The sequence below is a fragment of the Triticum urartu genome, chromosome 1A, assembly GCF_056163025.1.
Source record: "Triticum urartu cultivar PI428250 chromosome 1A, HENAU_Tu73, whole genome shotgun sequence".
In the NCBI taxonomy this organism is placed as follows: Eukaryota; Viridiplantae; Streptophyta; class Magnoliopsida; order Poales; family Poaceae; genus Triticum; species Triticum urartu.
The window spans coordinates 524157426-524181571 of record NC_141873.1 but is presented as its reverse complement, the minus strand read 5'-3'; the positions used below and the strand labels follow the sequence as shown (position 1 = coordinate 524181571).

At 44.8% G+C, this 24146-nt stretch overlaps 1 pseudogene; it reads right to left on the bottom strand.

The window, feature by feature from the left end:
• Positions 1 to 1852: 1852 nt before the first annotated feature.
• LOC125537248 (uncharacterized) lies at positions 1853 to 2755 on the bottom strand (annotated as a pseudogene).
• Positions 2756 to 24146: the final 21391 nt, after the last annotated feature.

Below are 24146 nucleotides of genomic sequence, written 5' to 3'. Positions count from 1 at the left end.
TAGAGGAGCTCGACTCCGTACTCTAGGGGCTGCGGACCACGCCGAATCGCACCACCGGATACACATCATTCTTCATGGTGTACGGCGCAGAGGCAGTTTTGTCCTGCGATATAATTCATGACTCACCTCGAGTGCGCATGTACGAAGAAAGAGAAGCCGAGCTCGATCGGCGGGACAGTTTGGACGCCTTGGAGGAAGAGCGTGACGTGGCAAAAGCCCGTTCCGCATTCTATCAACAGCAGGCTCGAAGATAACAAAGCAGAGAAGTACGAGCCAAAAATTACAACGTTGGCGAATTAGTTCTACGCCTGCCGGACAAGAAAAATGACAAACTCAAGCCCAAGTGAGAAGGTCCCTTCATAATTGACCAAGTCCTGACTGGTGAAGCGTACCGCCTGCGAGATGCATCGGATAACCGACTCGAGCCGAACCCATGGAACGCAGCCCGTCTCCGAAGATGAGTTAAAAGCACCCGGAGTCCTATATATAACTTGCTCTCAATGTGATGTTTTAGTCCTACAACTTGAAATTTGACCCTACCCAGTCCCTCAACTTGCATAAAATGTGTAAATTTGGTCTTTATGAATCAGAAAGCGCCGTGTGGACGTGTGGGTGTATACCTGGTTAATGCGTGCTCTTTTGCAAAGAGACCCCTGACGTTGCTGTGAATCAATCCGCACAGACCAAACCATCAACTCAAACGAAAAAACCAAAACGCAAGCACACGTCCGTCCGGCCGAAACCCAACCATCAACCATGCATGCATGCACGCATGCCACAGATATAGGTAACCAGCTAGCTTCACACTGCAGGTTTTTTTTTGAGACATCCTAAAAAAAATTAACTGGGGTAGCTATATCAGCCCATCGGGTTCCCACCTACCCTCACAAAAACAGAGGCGCCACGGGGGAGCCGCACAGCCGCCGCATCCCCTCCCGTCCTCCCCTTCCTCGCACCTCTCCCTCCTGCGGTACCCCGGCCGGACGGGATGGCTAGGTCGCCAACAGCCGCAACCCCGACCTACAGGCCGCCGGCAACATAAATCCCAGATAAGTGATCACGGGGACGGCACGCATGGGCAGCAACATGACCTGGGGAACGGTGAGCGTGGGCACGGCCGGCATCGGCGGCACTGCATGTGACCTGCGGTGTGGTTAGCGCGGGCATGGTTGGCACTGGTGGCATTGTAGGAATGGTGGGCACCGGCGGCTTCGGCGCGGGGATGCCTGGGACAGCGGCAGGCGTTGCAGCAGGCGCTCGCGCTTGGCCTCGCCAACGTCAGTGCCGACCGGACGTCAACATGGACGTGTCAAGGATGCCTAAGAAGAGGATGTCTACCACGCTGCTGCACTTTGCTCCAACTCGACAATCCCGAGGATGTGTTCGTGTTCGTCGCGGAGGCCAGCAAGCTGACGCCGCCGTCGCCGGAGCCCGAGGCCGAGAGCCTCATCGACAAGATTGCCTCCTGCTGTCGGGTCTTTACGTTCACGGACGACGACGCCGGCAAGCGGCTTGTACCTGTTTCAGTGCATAGTGCAGACAACAGGACGTGCATGCATATTTATGCAGGATAGCAAGATCAAGAGATCAGGGGGTAATTAGGTTTTTGGTCGGCCGGACTAAGCAAAACACCTTCTGTTTGGCGTTGGTGATGGTGAGGCCAGTTTGATTCGTGTCGCTCGGAAGTGGGATCCCACTTATACCCATATACCCCACATAAAAACTGATGGAGTGTTGGCTATCACCCACCAAAGTGTGTTGGGATTAAGTGGGGCTGTGATGGGACTCCCACGATCAGTCCCACCTGCAGCCTTAAGCTAGCTAAAGCCCACTCGATGGCAATCCAGTCGATCTATGCCTCCTTCCCCTCGTTGGCCTTCTTGAACGCCGCCGCCTGCGCCGCCGCGGCACTGTCGAAGCCACCAGCCGCGGCCGCCGCGAATACGTCCCTCACCTGCTGGGTGGTGTAGGCGAACCCCGGGCGGGTCATGGAGTTGAGAAGCGCCGTCGCGCAGCAGTGCACCAGCGCCGTCGGTCCTCGTGTTCGCCAGCGCGTCCTTGATGCTCACGCTCGGGCCGCCGGCGGCGCCGAAGAAGTGGCTCACCGAGCCCGGCCAGCTCCCCAGCACCGACCAGGTCTGCATGGGGTGCGTCCTCCAGTAGCTGCTACGTGCAAAAACAAGTGGAGCGTCACGGGCCCAACACGTCAGTGACTTAAACTCGTAGGCCCGTCGTGGGAAGGTGTGGGTGAGCTCCCGTATGCGCCTCCGCCATGGGATGGCGCGTCCGGAGTGGACCTGTAACCTTCTCCGCTGTGCGACGGGTCAGGCAACGAACCAGAGCCGCCATGCGAAGGCGGCGTCCCGTACCCGCCATGCGACGAGTCAGGCAACGAGCCGGAGCCGCTATGCGAAGGAGTCGAGCCGGAGCCGCCGTGGTAAGGCGGCGTGCCGGAGGAGCCTCCGTGCGAGGGAAGCGGCACGGTGGTGCCCCCGTGGCCGGGGAAGTTGTGCGGGACGAGCGACGGCACGCAGTCCGGCCTCTTCACGTCATCTACGAGCACGTCATGAGACGACATTTGTTACAACCTAGCTCAGTACTCACCACAAGCTGCATGCACAAGATCCAGAGTAGCTAGGTACGCACCTTGGCTTGCCTTGTCCATCGGGCCGGTCCTGGCCGAGATGGCGACGAAGGCCTGGGTGGCCAACGCGGCGAGCAGGAAGCTCGCGAGGAGAGTTCTCTGCGCCCCCATGTCCTCTAGCTGGTTAGAGTATATTTGTGGCATGCGTGCATGCATGCATGGTTGATGGTTAATTGCGTTTCGGCCGGACGGACGTGTGCTTGCGTTTTGGTTTTTTCGTTTGAGTTGATGGTTTGGTCTGTGCGGGTTGATTCACAGCAACATCAGGGACCTCTTTGCAAAAGAGCATGCGCTGACCGGGTATGCACCCACACATCCACGTGGCGCTCTCTGATTCGTCAGGACCAAATTTGCACATCTTATGCAAGTTGAGGGACTGGGTAGGGTCAAATTTCAAGTTGTAGGACTAAAGCATCACATTGAGAGCAAGTTCTAGGACTCCGGGTGCTTTTAACTCTCCGAAGATTGTACGCCTAGCGCCGGACTCTGTGTTCGTCTCCTTCCTCTGTCCATTTTTTATATACTTTCTCTCTTACATTTCTCTCCTTCTTCCCTCTCTCTCTTATAGCCTTTAAAGGCTCATACAGTGAAGCGCTATCCGCGCTCATTAAACCTGAGGCTTCTTTAAACAGAAGCTTATTTATACGGGTTTCATGCCCAACACATGTGTCACACTTCCGCATGTACCTTTTATTCACCATTATATGCATCGATATGACTTAAGTTTTGGCCAAGCTGGGTTGCCTGGCTCCTGTGCTTATCCCTACGTTCCCGATTGTTCGGCTAGGTGGTAAAGGGAGCACCTCTGCGATTGTTACTGCCGGGTCAGCCGGATGTGTACCTCAGACTGGGTGAAGCCGAAAGCTAGCGTTCTTAAGGGAATATTCGGTCGGTGAACTAAAGATGATCTTTTTCACTTATTTATCTATACGCCCCAGATGTTTTTCATGCGTCTCTTTTCGCAGAATGGACATGCACTTTAGGGCATGCCTTCCAGGGAAAGGAACCCCTAACGGAACTATTCTCCTTGGAAAATGTTTCTTACTAACCATGTAATATAACATAACTAGTTGGGCACTTGTCTGTTCAAGCACTAATGACCCCTACGCTTGGTCTCCATGCATACCCCGGTTCTTATATAACCGCGAGGGTATTCGGACACACTCCGGACCGTCAGGTCCCGAGGTTGAAGCGAAAAGGTCGGCCATGACAAACGATCTACAATCTGGCTAGAAGGCATTACACATGTCAATTATAATTACATAGTCAATCTGACTGGTTGTATTCCTCTTCAATACCGTCTAACAGGCTGTCTAGTTTACAGTCCTGTTGGGAATACTTTGCGGCCAATTCTACTTGGTCGTATACTAAGCTCACAGGGATCTCCTTCCCATCGGGCCCCACGGGTCCGACCTCGGCCATGTGGTTTGGGTCAGCCTTCGTGTACCGCGTCTTCACCATGGCCTAGGCCTCCCTGGCGCCTTGACGGCAGGCCGACATCTTCCACAATCGGAAGCGCCGCCGCGCTCCCTTCAGCTTCTCTACAAGCTCTCCAAGGCCTTCGGGCATGGAGACGGATGGCCACAAGGCCTGGGCGACGCTTTGCATCACCTGCCGAACTCGCTCGTGTAGTTGTGAGAGCTCGGGAAGAAGGTCACCCGTAGAACCAGGCATTTCCTCTGCAGGACGACCTGTTAGCATACCTACAGACATTACTCTATTAGTCGACTTCCTCGCCGAACTCTTTTTTCAAAGTTCGTTTAAGCACTTACTATATATGCTGCGTCGAAGCCGCTGATTCTCCTTCACGGAGTCCAACAGCTGGGCACGAACATCCTTCAGTTCAACGCCCAGCTTGGTGTTGGCATCTTGGAGATCGTTCTTCTCCCGCCTGACCTTTGTCATCATGCTCTCACCAGCCTTTAGCTGGCGTCGGAGTTGTTGCTCTTCCGGATTTAATCCGGCGCCATCTGCAATTTCATTTTGTCAGATTTGCACCCATGCCGCACTTCGCCAAATAATTATCTTTCGAAGCGTATATTACCAGAGGGGGTCTCCTTGGGCTCCCCTGCCGCGGCTAGTGCAGCCTCAAGTTGGGCTTTGCACTCTTCCAGCTCCTGGGATAGTAGGGTATTCTTTTCTGTAAGAACCTGCATAACAAATGATCCTTAAATCAGTTATTCTAACTGTTTCAAGTCTCGGGGGCTACTGGTATATATATAATTACCAAATTTTTCTTACCCGTATGTCTTTTACATATTGCTCCGTGGCTCTGGCTAGACCATTTTGAGTGGCACGGAGGTATGCATCTCCCGAATTGAAGGCATCCAATGCCTCTTGGGAGAAACAAGCGTCGCGAAGAACTGTCCAGCGACGCGTGTGGTTCATGGCACTCTCCACCTTGGAATTGGTGGCAGACAGCCTGTCCGCATCCTCTGTCGGAGGAGCGTCCAGTGCGCACCTCTTGTTCGCCTCCGCTTCCGGGCCAGGCTTTGGAGCCTGGCTGGTGGAGGCGCGATTGGCAACCTCTCCGGATATAGTCCGGCGAGGTCTCTTCGTCCTGAAGAGAGCACGAGCGTTAGTATGCCTTGAAGGAATAACACCTGGGAATAATATGGCGCGCTATACCTTTGCGCCGGCGTCTCAGTCCGGACCACACTTCTTTTCGGCCCGCGGGGCCTTGCCGCCCCTCGTTGGCTAGTCGCCGCAGGCTCGGCCTCCCGTCTCAAGGACCTCCCGTGCAAAACACGGTTGTCATACGGCAATCGAAAACACGCGAGGATAGATCCCTTTTCAAAGTGCTGGGACTTCGGTCTCACTTACCTATGAGGCTGGGAGTAGCCCTGGGTAATCGGCCGTAATGGCCACCAAGGCGTTGTCCTTGCTCAATTGATGAAACACCCCATCAATTAGCTCCACAGATAAGTCTGGATCCTCTTGAGAGGCCGGGTCGAGGAACCGTCCCGGATCCTCGGGTTGTGGAGGAGGGCTGTTTATTTCTTTAACAGCCTGGCGCAGTTCCTGCGTTGAAGTCATTAGACTGAATATTTAACGATGGGAATATAAAATGGATGGGCAAGTAAAAGTGTCCACTTACCCAACTTGGGGGATTGTACATAGAAAATCCACCCTGTGGGTTGACGCGGAGAAATTCCTCCTCTTCTCCCTTGTACAAAGTGGACAAGATCTTTATTAGAGCGGCAGCCGAATCCGGCCCCTTACGGTCGTGGCGGGGGGCGTCGTCCTCCCCGTTGAAGTCCCACATGGGGCGGCCTCTATACTGAAGCGGCTGCACCCCTCGCATGATGCATGCGGCCATGACCCCGATCATGGTCAGTCCGGAATGAGCTAACAATCTTATCCGGCCCATCAGGTAAAGAACATCCTTGTCGCTTTCCCTCTGAGGGCTCCGTGGACGCCAGCTTAGGCGCTTCTTTAGGGGAGCACTGTCGAACTCAGGGAGGCCGATCCGGACAGGATCCGACAGTGGGACGTCCTCTATATAAAACCATTCCGAAGGCCAGTCTTTGGACGCCTTCTTTGGGGTTCCGGATAGATATCTGGTCCCGGCGATGCACCACACTTCGGCTCCGCCCACTTGATATATTGACCCCTTCTTAGAACGGGGCACAAGGAAGAATAGCCTTTTCCACAGCGCGAAATGAGCCTCGCAGCCCAAAAACAGCTCGCAAAGGTCTACGAAGCTCGCGATATGCAATATGGAGGCAGGTGTGAGGTTGTGCAGCTGGAAGCCATAGAACTCCAGGAGCCCCTGGAGAAACGGATGAATTGGAAATCTGAGCCCTCTTATTAAGTAAGGGACAAGGCATACCCGCTCTCCTTTGGAGGGATTGGGGGCGCTCTCCGCTTGCTCTCCGCCAATATAGGTGGTGAGTCCGGCTCGAACCGGGACCATATAGGCCAGGGGGAGAAATCCCTTGGTCTGGAGCGTCGCTAGCTCGCTGTGCGGGATGGAGCACCTCTTCCAATCTCAAGGCTGAGGGCTGAAGGGCGAGAGGAGGAGCTGCGGCGGCCGTCCATGATAGAATGGACCTCTGTCGGATACGCTCTGATGAATACTCGCGGAGGGGAAAAGGTGTGGTTTGGATCTAAATCCTCGTCCCCTTAAATAGGCGGCTCATTCACGCGACTAGGGGTGTAAATATAAAAAAAACACCCTGACTTTTCTTATTCGTTTGACACGTGGAAGACGGCCATTATTGGGCATAGAAGCCAAGGAGCGCTACAAGAAACCAGACATTATTCAACAGGTACACGGAATTTGGAGAACCCGCCTTGCAATGCCGAAGACAATCTGCGCGCCGGACTCGTCGTCATTGAAGCCTGGTTTGGGGGCTACTGAGGGAGTCCTGGATTAGGGGGTGTCCGGATAGCCGGACTATACCATCGGCCAGACTCCTGGACTATGAAGATACAAGATTGAAGACTTTGTCCCGTGTTCGGAAGGGACTTTCCTTGGCGTGGAAGGCAAGCTTGGCGATACGGATATGTAGATCTCCTACCATTGTAACCGACTCTGTGTAACCCTAGCCCTCTCCGGTGTCTATATAAACCGGAGGGTTTTAGTTCGTAGGAACAACAATCATACCATAGGCTAGCTTCTAGGGTTTAGCCTCTTCGATCTCGTGGTAGATCTACTCTTGTACTACCCATATCATCAATATCAATCAAGCAGGACGTAGGGTTTTACCTCCACCAAGAGGGCCCGAACCTGGGTAAAACATTGTGTCCCCTGCCTCCTGTTACCATCTGGCCTAGACGCATAGTTCGGGACCCCCTACCCAAGATCCGCCGGTTTTGACACCGATAGGAGCCAAAGAATATTCTCAAGTATTAGCAACTGAGTTGTCAATTCAACCACACTTGGAAACTTAATATCTGCAGCAAAGTGTTTAGTAGGAAGTAATATGATAGCAGTGGTAACAGTAGCAAAAGTAATATTTTTGGGTTTTGTAGTGATTGTAACAGTAGCAGCAGAATAGTAAACAAGCGAAGAACAATATAGGAAAAGCTCGTAGGCATTGGATCGGTGATGGAGAATTATGTCGGATGCGATCGATCATGTAACAGTCATAACCTAGGGTGACACAGAACTAGCTCCAGTTCATCAATGTAATGTAGGCATGTATTCCGAATATAGCCATACGTGCTTATGGAAAAGAACTTGCATGACATCTTTTATCCTACCCTCCCGTGGTAGCGGGGTCCTATTGGAAACTAAGGGATATTAAGGCCTCCTTTTAATAGAGTACCGGACCAAAGCATTAACACATAGTGAATACATGAACTCCTCAAACTACGGTCATCACCGGTAAGTATCCCGACTATTGTGACTTCGGGGTTAACGGATCATAACACACAATAGGTGACTATAGACTTGCAAGATAGGATCAAGAACTCTCATATATTGATGAAAACATAATAGGTTCAGATCGGAAATCATGGCACTCGGGCCCTAGTGACAAGCATTAAGCATAGCAAAGTCATAGCAACATCAATCTCAGAACATGGTGGATACTAGGGATCAAACCCTAACAAAACTAACTCGATTACATGATAAATCTCATCCAACCCATCACTGTCCAACAAGCCTGCGATGGAATTACTCACGCACGATGGTGAGCATCATGAAATTGGTGATGGAGGAAGGTTGATGATGACGATGGCGACGGATTCCCCTCTCCGGAGCCCCGAACAAACTCCAGATCAGCCCTCCCGAGAGAGTTTAGGGCTTGGCGGCGGCTCCGTATCATAAAACGCGATGAATCCTTCTCCCTGATTTTTCTCTCCCTAAAAGTGAATATGTGGAGTCAAGGTGGATGTCGGTGGAGCATTAGGGGGCCCACGAGGCAGGGAGCGCTCCCAGGGGGGTAGGGCGCGCCCCCACCCTCGTGGACAGGGTGTGGGGCCCCTGACGTGGATCTTTCTTCCAGTATTTTTTATATATTCCAAAAATAATCTCCGTTCATTTTCAGGTCATTCCGAGAACTTTTATTTCTGCACAAAAATAACACCATGGCAATTCTGCTGAAAACAACGTTAGTACGGGTTAGTTCCATTCAAATCATGCAAGTTAGAGTCCAAAACAAGGGCAAAAGTGTTTGGAAAAGTAGATACGATGGAGACGTATCAACTCCCCCAAGCTTAAACCTTTGCTTGTCCTCAAGCAATTCAGTTGATAAACTGAAAGTGATACAGAAAAACATTTACAAACTCTGTTTGCTCTTGTTGTTGTAAATATGTAAAGCCAGCATTCAAGTTTTCAGCAAAGATTATGAACTAACCATATTCACAATAACATTTAGGTCTCATGTATACTCATATCAATGGCATAATCAACTAGCGAGCAATAATAATAAATCTCGGATGACAACACTTTCTCAAAACAATCATAATATGATATGACAAGATGGTATCTCGCTAGCCCTTTCTGAGACCGCAAAACATAAATGCAGAGCACCTTTAAAGATCAAAGACTGACTAGACATTGTAATTCATGGTAAAAGAGATCCAGTCAAGTCATATTCAATGTAAACTAACAGTAATGGATGCAAATGACAGCGGTGCTCTCCAACTGGTGCTTTTTAATAAGAGGATGATGACTCAACGTAAAAGTAAATATATAGACCCTTCGCAGAGGGAAGCAGGGATTTGTAGAGGTGCCAGAGCTCGTTTTTGAAATAGATATGAATAATATTTTGAGCGGTATACTTTCATTGTCAACATAACAACCGAGAGATCTCGACATCTTCCATGCTACACACATTATAGGCAGTTCCCAAATAGAATGGTAAAGTTTATACACCCCCTCCACCAACAAGCATCAGTCCATGGCTTTCTTGAAACAACGAGTGCCTCCAACTAACAAGAGTCCCGGGGGAGTTTTGTTTGCAGTTATTTTGATTTGATTTGCATAAAGCATGGGAGTGGGCATCCCGGTGACCAGCCATTTTCTCGTGAGTGAGGAGCGGAGTCCACTCCTCTTGAGAATAAACCGCCTAGCATGGAATATATAGACAACCCTAGTTGATACATGAGCTATTCGAGCATACAAAACAGAATGTTTATTTGAAGGTCTAGAGTTTGGCACATACAAATTTACTTGGAATGGCAGGTAGATACCGTATATAGGAAGGTATGGTGGACTCATATGGAACAACTTTTGGGTTTATGGAATTGGATGCACAAGTAGTATTCCCGCTTAGTACAAGTGAAGGCTAGAAAAAGACTGGGAAGCGACCAGCTAGAGAGCGACAATAGTCATGAACATGCATTAAAATTAATCAACACTGAATGCAAGCATGAGTAGGATATAATGCACCATGAACATAAATATCATAGAGGCTATGTTGATTTTGTTTCAACTACATGCGTGAACATGTGCCAAGTCAAGCCACTCGAATCATTCAAAATAGGATACCACCCTATCATACCACATCATAACCATTTTAATAGCATGTTGGCACGCAAGGTAAACCATTATAAGCTCCTAGCTAATTAAGCATGGCATAAGAAACTATAATCTCTAATTGTCATTGCAAACATGTTTATTCATAATAGGCTGAATCAGGAATGATGAACTAATCATATTTATAAAAACAAGAGAGGTCGAGTTCATACCAGCTTTTCTCATCTCAATAAGTTCATCATATAATCATCATTATTGCCTTTCACTTGCACGATCGAATAGTGTGGATAATAATAATAGTGCACATGCATTGGACTAAGCTGGAATCTACAAGCATTCAATTCAAGAGAGAAGACAAGGTAATATGGGCTCTTTGTTAGATCAACAATAATGCATATGAGAGCCACTCAACATTTTCATTATGGTCTTCTCCTCTCGACCCCAAAGAACAAGAAAAGAAATAAAACTATTTACACGGGAAAGCTCCCAACAAGCAAAAGAAGAACGAGAAATTTTTTGGGTTTTCTTTTTAATTACTACTACTACAACATGAAAAGTAAACAAACTAAAAGCTACAACTAAATTTTTTTGTTTTACTTAAGGTTTATTAAACACACAAGAAGAAAGCATAAAAAAGGGAAGTAAACTAGCATGGATGATACAGTAAAAAAGTATGAGCACCGACAACTAGCATGAGTGTGTGAGCATAAATGTAATGTCGGTGAGAAATACGTACTCCCCCAAGCTTAGGCTTTTGGCCTAAGTTGGTCTATGGCCACGGCTGTCCTGGCTGATATCCAAAGTAATAGTTGGGGTCGTACTGAGAGGGAGCCTCGGGTAGCCACTGGTTGGCAATCTCCTCCGGATTCCACTAATAAACAGACTGGCGGTGAGGATCAAATTGTGGTTCCGGCTCTGGCTCTGTAGCTGGTGTGGGGTTTCGGTAGGCGTGAATAGCCTCCGGCGGAACAATGTACTTGCCTGCAGGTAAGTCAAACAAGGAAGGAGCAAGTAAAGTAATAGTCTCAGGGTGATTTTTATCAAATATCATCTTGTACTTAAGCATCTTTTCATTGTTCTTAATGATAAAATCATGTGCTACCATACTCTTATAGTCTAGAAAAACAGGAGACAGCAACTTCTCTTCCTTCTCATAATGCCTAATAGGTATGTTAAAGTGTGTAGCGAGGCGCGAGGCAAAGATACCTCCCAATATGGGGCCCTTAGTACGGTTAAGATTTAACTGCTTTGCAACAATAGCGCCCATACTAAATGTGTCATCACGGAACAAGGCATGGCACAAAATAACAATATCAGGGGCACTAAGGTTGCCACAGTTTTCACGACCAATTAAGCATCTACTAGCAAATGTTGCAAAGTAACGTAAAACAGGAAAATGTATGCTAGTAATTCTTGCATCGGAAACCTTTCTTGTTTCCCCTACAGCAATTGTATCAATAAACCCTTCCACATCATCAGGATGTGGTTCCTCTACGCTTCCCTCAAAAGGTATCAAACAAACCCGACAAAAATCATGAAGTGACATCTCCTTATGCTCATCATATAAGTAAAATTCCACCGTAGGTGGTGAGCTCCTAGCATGGAAATGAAAGTTTTGCACAAAGATATTTGTGAGTAAGAGATATTGTTCGCATTGGTCGTGGAGGAAGGCGGTGAGGCCTGCATTCTCAGCCAATTCATAGAAATCCTCATAAATCCCGGCTGCTCTCAAGAAATCATCACAAGGCCATTCACACGGCCGAACCTCCGCGGTGCGAGGGAGATTATACTTGGGCTTCTTGTTCTCTTCACTTTGTTTATCCTTAGAGCTTCAGCTCGATGAGCCCCTCAAAAATCTCTTCATTATTTTTTGAAAAATTCTTAAAATTTTAGTAACTTCAAAATAAAAGTGAACCAAACTCAACAAAATTGATAGCAATTATTCCTACAAGTGCCTAGAGGCAATATCATGCATTAAAACTACTTTTGGCCATATAAATTTGACATGCAAGCTCAAGAACAGGGTCACCTAAGCAGCAAAAATATCCAATGAATAAAGCACTAGAACAAAAACTAATTGGACCATTGGAGGAGTCACATACCAAGGAACAATCCCCCAAAGCAGTTTTGTGAATGGAGCTTTGAGCAAGGAGATCGAAAATGGCACCAAGATGAGCAAGAACTCGGTTTAGAGCTGGCTACTGATGTTTTTGGGAGGAAGGAGTGTGTGGTAGCTGGAATAAGTGGAGGGCAGCCACCATGGGCCCACGAGGCAGGGGCGCGCCCTGGACCCTCGTGGCTAGGTGCTTGCTCCCCCTGCTGTGTTCTCAGTGCCAGATATTATCAAAGATTCTAGAAAAAATCATATTTAAATTTCAGGGCATTTTAAGAACTTTTATTTTCAGGGTATTTTTTTATTGCCTGGATAATTCAGAAAACTGACAGAAAAAACTATTTTTGCTTTATTTAATATAAATAACAGAAAATAAAAGGAGGGTACAGAGAGTTGTGTTTTCTAAATTCATCCATCTCATGCTCATCAAAAGGAATCCACTAACAAGGTTGATCAAGTCATGTTAACAAACTCATTCTGAGAACTTCTATTTCTGCACAAAAATAACACCATGGCAATTCTGCTGAAAACAGCGTCAGTCCGGGTTAGTTCCATTCAAATCATGCAAGTTAGAGTCCAAAACAAGGGCAAAAGTGTTTGGAAAAGTAGATACGATGGATACGTATCAACTCCCCCAAGCTTAAACCTTTGCTTGTCCTCAAGCAATTCAGTTGATAAACTGAAAGTGATAAAAAAACTTTTACAAACTCTGTTTGCTCTTGTTGTTGTAAATATGTAAAGCCAGCATTCATGTTTTCAGCAAAGATTATGAACTAACCACATTTGCAATATCAATGGCATAATCAACTAGCGAGCAATAATAACATATCTAGGATGACAACACTTTATCAAAACAATCATCATATGATAACAAGATGGTAGCTCGCTAGCCCTTTCTGAGACCGCAAAACATAAATGCTGAGCACCTTTAAAGATCAAGGACTGACTAGACATTGTAATTCATGGTAAAAGAGATCCAGTCACAGTCATACTCAATGTAAACTAACAGTAATGGATGCAAATGACAGCGGTGCTCTCCAACTGGTGCTTTTTAATAAGAGGATGATGACTCAACATAAAAGTAAATAGATATGCCCTTCGCAGAGGGAAGTAGGGATTTGTAGAGGTGCCAGAGCTCGGTTTTGAAATAGATATGAATAATATTTTGAGCGGTATAGTTTAATTGTCAACATAACAACTGAGAGATCTCGATATCTTCCATGCTACACACATTATAGGCGGTTCCCAAACAGAATGGTAAAGTTTATACTCCCCCTCCACCAACAAGCATCTATCCATGGCTTGCTCGAAACAACGAGTGCCTCCAACTAACAAGAGTCCCGGGGGAGTTTTGTTTGCAGTTATTTTGATTTGATTTGCATAAAGCATGGGACTGGGCATCCCGGTGACCAGCCATTTTCTCGTGAGTGAGGAGCGAAGTCCACTCCTCTTGAGAATAACCCGTCTAGCATGGAAGATACAGACAGCCCTAGTTGATACATGAGCTATTCGAGCATACAAAACAGAATGTTTATTTGAAGGCTTAGAGTTTGGCACATACAAATTACTCGGAATGGCAGGTAGATACCGTATATAGGTAGGTATGGTGGACTCATATGGAACAACTTTGGGGTTTAAGGAATTGGATGCACAAGCAGTATTCCCTCTTAGTAAAAGTGAAGGCTAGAAAAAGACTGGGAAGCGACCAGCTAGAGAGTGATAACAGTCATGAACATGCATTAAAATTAATCAACACCGAATGCAAGCATGAGTTGGATATAATGCACCATGAACATAAATATCGTAGAGGCTATGTTGATTTTGTTTCAACTACATGCGTGAACGTGTGCCAAGTCAAGCCACTCGAATCATTCAAAAGAGGATACCACCCTATCATACCACATCACAACCATTTTAATAGCATGTTGGCACGCAAGGTAAACCATTATAAGCTCCTAGTTAATTAAGTATGGCATAAGCAACTACAATCTCTAATTGTCATTGCAAATATGTTTCTTTCATAATAGGTTGAATCAGGAACGATGAACTGATCATATTTACAAAAACAAGAATGGTCGAGTTCATACTAGCTTTTCTCATCTCAATAAGTTCATCATATAATCATCATTATTGCCTTTCACTTGCACGACCGAATAGTGTGGATAATAATAATAGTGCACGTGCATTGGACTAAGCTGGAATCTGCAAGCATTCAATTCAAGAGAGAAGACAAGGTAATATGGGCTCTTTGTTAGATCAACAATAATGCATATGAGAGCCACTCAACATTTTCATTATGGTCTTCTCCACTCGACCCCAAAAGAAAAGAAACAAAACTATTTACACGGGAAAGCTCCCAATAAGCAAAAGAAGAATGAGAAATCTTTTTGGGTTTTCTTTTTAATTACTACTACTACAGCATGAAAAGTAAACTAAATAAAAGCTACAACTAATTTTTTGGTTTTTCTAAGGTTTTAAAACACACAAGAAGAAAGCATAAAAAGGGAAATAAACTAGCATGGATATTACAATGAAAAAGTATGAGCACCGACAACTAGCATGAGTGTGTGAGCAGGAATGTAATGTCGGTGAGAGATACGTACTCCCCCAAGCTTAGGCTTTTGTCCTAAGTTGGTCTATGGCCACGGCTGGCCTTTCTGATATCCAAAGTTATAGCTGGGGTCATATTGAGATGCAGCGGCAATTGCCTGATGAGCTGCAGCTTGGAGGCGAGCTCTCTCCGCCCTCCTCTCGTACTCGGTCGCCTCTTCCCTGGTTATAACATATCTCCCCCTTTGCCTGAAAGTCAAAGAAAGTAGGAGCAGGGAGAGCGACGTGATAGGTGCGTCGTCTATCAAAGATTAGTCGGTACTGGAGGAACTAATTGTTCCTCTCAACAAACTGATGACGAACCATAGCATCATAATCTAGATAAGGAGGCAACTCAATATCATCTCCACGTATGGGTATCTCAAGAAAGTTAACTACATGAGTTGCATAAATTCCACCAAAAAAATCTCCATCAATATGATTATTATGCAACCTACGTGCAACAATAGCCCCCAAGTTGTATTGTTTATCTCCTAAAACAGCGCTCCTGAGAACGCTAAGATCAGGTACACACATGTGGCATGCTTCATCTTTACCATTTATGCACCTTCCTATGAAGAGAGAAAAATAATGTATAGCAGGAAAATGAATGCTCCCTATGGTGGCTAGTGTTACATCTCTACATTCCCCCATTGTAATACTAGCAAGAAAATCTCTAAATTCAGATTTGCGAGGTTCACTAACATTACCCCACTGTGGGTGTTTACAAGCAGTGTTAAAATCTTCTAAGTCCATGGTATAAGATTCATCATAAAGATCAAATAGGACAGTGTTAGAATTACGTGAAGATGGAAATTTGAACCTTCTCACAAAGGAATTAGTTAGGTGATAGTATTGAGGGCACTTATCTAGCACGAAGCCCTCGAGTTCAGCATTACGCACATATGCATCAAATTCCTCCTTAATTCCTGCTCGAACCATGAAATCGTCTGACGGCCATTCACAAGGCTGCACTTGAGCTTCTCTTGGTGGTTCCTCGTCTGCATCGCGTATTGTGGGTCTGGGTCCTTGCTTCCTTGAAGAACCCCCTTGGTACATTTTCCTAAACATATTTCTTCGTTTGAAAAATTTCTGAAATTTTTAGTAACTCAAAATAAAAGTGAACCAAACTCAACAAAATTGATAGCTGATACGTCTCCAACGTATCTATAATTTTTTATTGTTCCATGCTATATTATATTCTGTTTTGGACATTATTGGGCTTTATTATACACTTTTATATTATTTTTGGGACTAACCTATTAACCGGAGGCCTAACCCAGAATTGTTGTTTTTTGCCTATTTCAGAGTTTTGCAGAAAAAGTATATCAAACGGAGTCCAAATGGAATGAAACCTTTGGGAACGTGATTTTTGGAACGAACGTGATCCAGAGAAATTGGACCCTACGTCAAGAAAGCAACCAGGAAGGCACGAGGTAGGGGCGCCTACCCCCCCAGGCACGCCCTCCACCCTCGTGGGGCCCATGTTGCTCCACCGACGTACTTCTTCCTCCTATATATACCTACGTACCCCCAAACTACCAGATACGGAGCCAAAACCCTAATTCCACCGCCGCAACCTTTTGTACCCGTGAGATTCCATCTTGGGGCCTTTTCGGAGCTCCGTCGGAGGGGGCATCGATCACGGAGGGCTTCTACATCAACACCATAGCATCTCTGATGATGTGTGAGTAGTTTACCTCAGACCTTCGGGTCCATAGTTATTACCTAGATGGCTTATTCTCTCTTTTTGGATCTCAATACAATGTTCTCCCCCTCTCTCGTGGAGATCTATTCAATGTAATCTTCTTTTGCGGTGTGTTTGTTGAGACCGATGAATTGTGGGTTTATGATCAAGTTTATCTATGAAAAATATTTGAATCTTCTCTGAATTCTTTTATGTATGATTGGTTATCTTTGCAAGTCTCTTCAAATTATCATTTTGGTTTGGCCTACTAGATTGATCTTTCTTGCAATGGGAGAAGTGCTTAGCTTTGGGTTCAATCTTGCGGTGACCTTTCCCAGTGACAGTAGGGGCAAGCAAGGCACGTATTGTATTGTTTCCATCGAGGATAACAAGATGGGGTTTATATCATATTGCATGAGTTTATCCCTCTACATCATGTCATCTTGCTTAAAGCGTTACTCTGTTCTTTTGATACTAATACTCTAGATGCATGCTGGATAGCGGTCGATGTGTGGAGTAATAGTAGTAGATGCAGGCAGGAGTCGGTCTACTTGTCTCGGACGTGATGCCTATATACATGATCATACCTAGATATTCTCATAACTATGCTCAATTCTGTCAATTGCTCAACAGTAATTTGTTTACCCACCGTAATACTTATGCTCTCGAGAGAAGCCACTAGTGAAACCTATGGCCCCCGGGTCTATTTTCTATCATATTAATCTTCCATCAACAAACTATTTCTTGCACCATTTATATTTTGCTTTATTTACTTTGCATCTTTATCATAAAAATACCAAAAATATTATCTTATCATATCTATCAGATCTCACTTTCATAAGTGACCGTGAAGGGATTGACAACCCCTTTATTGCGTTGGTTGCGAGGATTTTATTTGTTTGTGTAGGTGCGAGGGACTCGTGTGTGGCCTCCTACCGGATTGATACCTTGGTTCTCAAAAACTGAGGGAAATACTTACGCTACTTTACTGCATCACCCTTTCCTCTTCAAGGGAAAACCAACGCAGTGCTCAAGAAGTAGCAAGAAGGATTTTTGGCGCCGTTGCCGGGGAGTCTACGCAAAAGTCAACATACCAAGTACCCATCACAAACCCTTATCTCCCGCATTACATTATTTGCCATTTGCCTCTCATTTTCCTCTCCCCCACTTCACCCTTGTCGTTTTATTTGCCCTCTCTCTCCGTCTTCCTTCTCTTTCCCTATTTGCCTCTTCTTTTGTTTGCCTTCTTCCCGTATGTATCCTTGTTTGTGTTTCCATGTGCCTTGTATTTTCTTGCATCTTTGCTTGCTAAAAATCTATTGATATGGATCCACTTAAAGTGTTCTACTTAGATCATCTTCGATCCTTATGCGCTCGTGCTGATACCCCAACTAGCCTAGTTGATGGGAAATCTTTAGATGAGCATGCTCATTTTGTGCGTCACCGTTTTTATGAAAAAGGGAGACTCTTATGGAATCAAATAAACAGATTGTTGTGTTATGCTTGGAATGTTTGTAAAAATTTTGATTTTACTTGTTGCTCTAAGAACCCTAAAAAACACCTCCCCTACCTATGTGAGTTTAATGATATTGAACAAATTGAAGAATTTGTTGCTTTTAAGGGTGCTTATGAAGTTGCTTCTTTGATTGAAAAATATGATATTACTCTCTACGAATCTGAAAATTTTGACATACTTAAATATTGCTATGAAAACTATGCTCATAATGTCTATGTCAAAGAATTTATTGAAAGAATGATCGTTGCTTCGGAAGAAAATAATGATATGCATGAATCTATAGATAATTATGATTCCGATGATTTGATTGAAATATCCCTTGATGAACATGATGCTTGCTATTCATGTGGCCATGATGCCAATATTTATGAAGATGAATTTGCTATAATTCCTTATGTTAAACATGATATCGTTGCTATTGCACCCGTACTTAATAGTTCCTTCGATGAAAAGCATGATTGCAATCATGTTATTATAAATTCTCTTAATGTCAATTGTGTTCATGATATGCAAAACCCTAAGCTTGGGGATGCTAGTTTTGCTATGACTACTATTTGTTGCAATGATCATGATTGGGGTGATTCTTCTTTTGAAAATTTATTTAAGCCCCATGATGAATATGAGATTGATAATAGTATTTGCAATATTATTGAAAGTGGGTTTGGAAGAGTGTCAACTTTAGGTCCCACATATTTGTAGAATGTTCAATCTTATGAAGTTTTTGATAAAAGTGGGTTTGGAGAGGTCATGACTTTAGTTAATGTTAATCCCACTATTTTGGAAGAGTGTCAACTTTGCATACATGTGGATCTTGTTAAGAATATGTTTTGTGATATCTATATTGTTGAATTTGATTATGATCCTACATGTAATTATTATGAGAGAAGAAAATATGTTGTAGAAATTTTCATGTTACTAGATTACCTCTCGTTATGTTGAGATTGCTATTGGTTCTTTCCGCTTTCTTGCATATGCTAGTTTTTGCTTTCCTTGATAATTTGTTTGCCTATAATATGCCTATGCATAGGAAGTATGTTAGACTTAGATGTGTTTGTCACGTGTTCTATGATGCTCTCTTTGTGCTTCAATTCTTGTCTTTCATGTGAGCATCATTGAAATATTATGCCTAGCTAGGGGCGTTAAACGATAGCGCTGGTTGGGAGGTAACCCAATTTTATTTTTATTCCTTGCTTTTTTCTCCTGTTTAGTAATAAATAATTTATATAGCCTCTGTTTTGGTTGTGTTTTTTGTGTTTAGTTAGTGTTTGTGCCAAGTAGAACCGTTGGGAAGACTTGGGGAAAGTCTTTTTGATCTTGCTGTAAAAAACAGAAACTTTAGCGCTCACGAGAATTGCTGCCATTTTTATTTGGAAAGTGATATTTAGTTAATTATTTTAGGAGATGATTAATAGATAAATTCCTCACGTCCAGAAATTTATTTTAGAATTTTTGGGGTTCCATAAGTTTGCGTTAGCTACAGATTACTACAGACTGTTCTATTTTTGACAGATTCTGTTTTTCGTGTATTGTTTGCTTATTTTGATGAATCTATGGCTAGTAAAATAGTTTATAAACCATAGATAAGTTGGAATACAGTAGTTTTAACACCAATATAAATAAATAATGATTTCATTACAGTACCTTGAAGTGGTGTTTTGTTTTCTTTCGCTAACGGAGCTCACGAGATTTTCTATTTTGAGTTTTGTGTTGTGAAGTTTTCGAGTTTTGGGTAAAAGATTTGATGGATTATGGAACAAGGAGTGGCAAGAGCCTAAGCTTGGGGATGCCCATGGCACCCCAAGATAGTCTAAGGACACCTAAAAGCCAAAGCTTGGGGATGCCCCGGAAGGCATCCCCTCTTTCGTCTACTTCCATCGGTAACTTTACTTGGAGCTATATTTTTATTCACCACATCATATGTGTTTTGCTTGGAGCGTCTTGTATTGTTTGAGTATTTATTTGTTAGTTTGCCACAATCATCTTTTCTGTACACACCTTTTGATAGAAACACACATGATTTGAAAATTATTAGAATACTCTATGTGCTTCACTTATATCTTTTTAGTTATATAGTTTTTGCTCTAGTGCTTCACTTATATCTTTTAGAGCACGATGGTGGATTTGTTTTATAGAAACTATTATTCTCTCATGCTTCGCTTGTATTATTTTGAGAGTCTTAAACAGCATGGTAATTTACTTAAACTGGGAAATTAATCCTAATATGCTAGCATTCAAGATTAGTAAAAAAATCTTATGAGTGTGCTGAATACTAAGAGAAGTTTGATACTTGATAATTGTTTTGAGATATGGAGATAGTGATATTAGAGTCATGCTAGTTGAGTAGTTGTGAATTTGAGAAATACTTGTGTTGAAGTTTGTGATTCCCGTAGCATGCGCTTATGGTGAACCGTCATGTGATGAAGTAGGAGCGTGATTTATTTATTGATTGTCTTCCTTATGAGTGGCGGTCGGGGACGAGCGATGGTCTTTTCTACCAATCTATCCCCCTAGGAGCATGCGCGTAATACTTTGTTTCGATAACTAATAGATTTTTGCAATAAGTATGTGAGTTCTTTATGACTAATGTTGAGTCCATGGATTATACGCACTCTCACCCTTCTACCATTGCTAGCCTCTCTAATACCGCGCACCTTTCGCCGGTATCATACACCCACCATATAACTTCCTCAAAACAGCCACCATATACCTACCTATCATGGCATTTCCATAGCCATTCCGAGATATATTGCCATGCAACTTTCCACTATTCCGTTTACTATGACACGCTCCATCATTGTCATATTGCTTTGCATGATCGTGTAGTTGACATTGTATTTGTGGCAAAGCCACCATTCATAATTCTTTCATACATGTCACTCATGCATCATTGCACATCCCGATACACCGCCGGAGGCATTCACATAGAGTCATATTTTGTTCTAAGTATTGAGTTGTAAGTAAATAAAAGTGTGATAATCATCATTTTTAGAGCATTGTCCCAAGTGAGGAAAGGATGATGGAGACTATGATTCCCCCACAAGTCAGGATGAGACTCCGTACTAAAAAAATGAGAGAAAAAGAGAGAAGGGACAATGCTACTATCCTTTTACCACACTTGTGCTTCAAAGTAGCACCATGATCTTCATGATAGAGAGTCTCCTATGATATCACTTTCATATACTAGTGGGATGTTGGAGAATGTTGCAGAAAACAAAAATTTTCCTATGGTTTCACCAAGATCCTTCTAGGAGTTCATCTAGCAACGAGTGATCGGATTGCATCTACATACCTTTGTAGATCACGCGCGGAAGCGTTCAAAGAACGGGGATGAGGAAGTCGTACTCGACGTGATCCAAATCACCGGAGATCCTAGCGCCGAACGGACAGCACCTCCGTGTTCAACACACGTACGGTCAGCGTAACGTCTCCTCCTTCTTGATCCAGCAAGGGGGAAGGAGAGGTTGAGGAAGATGGCTCCAGCAGCAGCACGACGGCGTGGTGGTGATGGAGCTGCAGTACTCCGGCAGGGCTTCGCCAAGCTCTATGGAGGAGGAGGAGGTGTTGGAGAGGGAGAGGGAGGCACCAAAGGCAAAGGTAAGAGGTCCTCCATCCCCCCCACTATATATAGGGGGGGCTAGGGGGGCGCCGGCTCTAGGAGATGCAATCTCCTAGGGGGGCGGCGGCCAAGGGGTGGGGGGCTTGCCCCCCAAGCAAGGGGGCGCCCCCCTTTAGGGTTTCCCCACCCTAGGCGCATGGGCCCTAGGGGAAGTGGAGCCCCAGCCCACTTTGGGCTGGATCCCTTCCCACTTCAGCCCATGGGGCCCTCCGGGATAGGTGGCCCCACCCGGTGGATCCCCGGGACCCTTCCGGTGGTCCTGGTACAATACCGGTGACCCCGAAACTTGTCCTGACGGCCGAAATAGCACTTCCTATATATAATTCTTTACCTCCGGACCATTCCGGAACTCCTCGTGACGTCCCGGATCTCATCCGGGACTCTGAACAACATTCGGGTTACTGCATATACATATCCCTACAACCCTAGCGTCACCGAACCTTAAGTGTGTAGACCATACGGGTTCGGGAGACATGTAGACATGACCGAGATCGCTCTCCGGTCAATAACCAACAACGGGATCTGGATACCCATGTTGGCTCCCAAATGCTCCTTGATGATCTCATCGGATGAACCACGATGTCGAGGATTCAAGCAACCCCGTATACAATTCCCTTCGTCAATCGGTATGTTACTTGCCCGAGATTCGATCGTCGGTATCCCAATACCTCGTTCAATCTCGTTACCGGCAAGTCACTTTACTCGTACCGTAATGCATGATCCCGTGACCAGACACTTGGTCACTTTGAGCTCATTATGATGATGCATTACCGAGTGGGCCCAGTGATACCTCTCCGTCACACAGAGTGACAAATCCCAGTCTTGATCCGTGTCAACCCAACATACACTTTCGGAGATACCCGTAGTATACCTTTATAGTCACCTAGTTACGTTGTGACGTTTGGTACACCCAAAGCACTCCTACGGTATCCGGGAGTTACATGATCTCATGGTCTAAGGAAAAGATACTTGACATTGGAAAACTCTAGCAAACGAACTATATGATCTTGTGCTATGTTTAGGATTGGGTCTTGTCCATCACATCATTCTCCTAATGATGTGATCCCGTTATCAATGACATCCAATGTCCATAGTCAGGAAACCATGACTATCTGTTGATCAACGAGCTAGTCACCTAGAGGCTTACTAGGGACATGTTGGTGTCTATTATTCACACATGTATTACGATTTCCGGATAACACAATTATAGCATGAATAAAGACAATTATCATGAATAAGGAAATATAGTAATAATGCTTTTATTATTGCCTCTAGGGCATATTTCCAAAAGTCTCCCACTTGCACTAGAGTCAATAATCTAGTTACATTGTGATGAATCGAACACCCATGGAATTCTGGTGTTGATCATGTTTTGCTCTAGGGAGAGGTTTAGTCAACGGATCTGCTACATTCAGGTCCGTCTGTACTTTACAAATATCTATGTCTCCATCTTGAACATTTTCACAAATGGAGTTGAAGCGACGCTTGATGTGCCTGGTCTTCTTGTGAAACCTGGGCTCCTTGGCAAGTGCAATAGCTCCAGTGTTGTCACAGAAGAGTTTGATTGGCCCCGACGCATTGGGTATGACTCCTAGGTCGGTGATGAACTCCTTCACCCAAATTGCTTCATGCGCTGCCTCCGAGGCTGCCATGTACTCCGCTTCACATGTAGATCCCGCCACGACACTCTGCTTGCAACTGCACCAGCTTACTGCCCCACCATTCAAAATATACACGTATCCGGTTTGTGACTTAGAGTCATCCAGATCTGTGTCAAAGCTAGCGTCGACGTAACCTTTTACGACGAGCTCTTCGTCACCTCCATAAACGAGAAGCATTTCCTTAGTCCTTTTCAGGTACTTCAGGATATTCTTGACCGCTGTCCAGTGTTCCTTGTCGGGATTACTTTGGTACCTTCCTACCAAATTTACGGCAAGGTTTACATCAGGTCTGGTACACAGCATGGCATACATAATAGACCCTATGGCTGAGGCATAGGGGATGACACTCATCTCTTCTATATCTTCTGCCGTGGTCGGACATTGAGCTGAGCTCAATTTCACACCTTGCAATACAGGAAAGAACCCCTTCTTAGACTGATCCATATTGAACTTCTTCAATATCTTGTCAAGGTATGTGCTTTGTGAAAGACCTATGAGGCGTCTTGATCTATCTCTGTAGATCTTGATGCCTAATATATAAGCAGCTTCTCCAAGGTCCTTCATTGAAAAACTCTTATTCAAGTAGGCCTTAATGCTGTCCAAAAGCTATATATCATTTCCCATCAAAAGTATGTCATCTACATATAATATGAGAAATGCTACAGAGCTCCCACTCACTTTCTTGTAAACGCAAGCTTCTCCATAAGTCTGCATAAACCCAAACGCTTTGATCATCTCATCAAAGCGAATGTTCCAACTCCGAGATGCTTGCACCAGCCCATAAATCGAGCGTTGGAGCTTGCACACCTTGTCAGCATATTTAGGATCGACAAAACCTTCTGGCTGCATCATATACAATTCTTCCTTAAGGAAACCATTAAGGAATGCCGT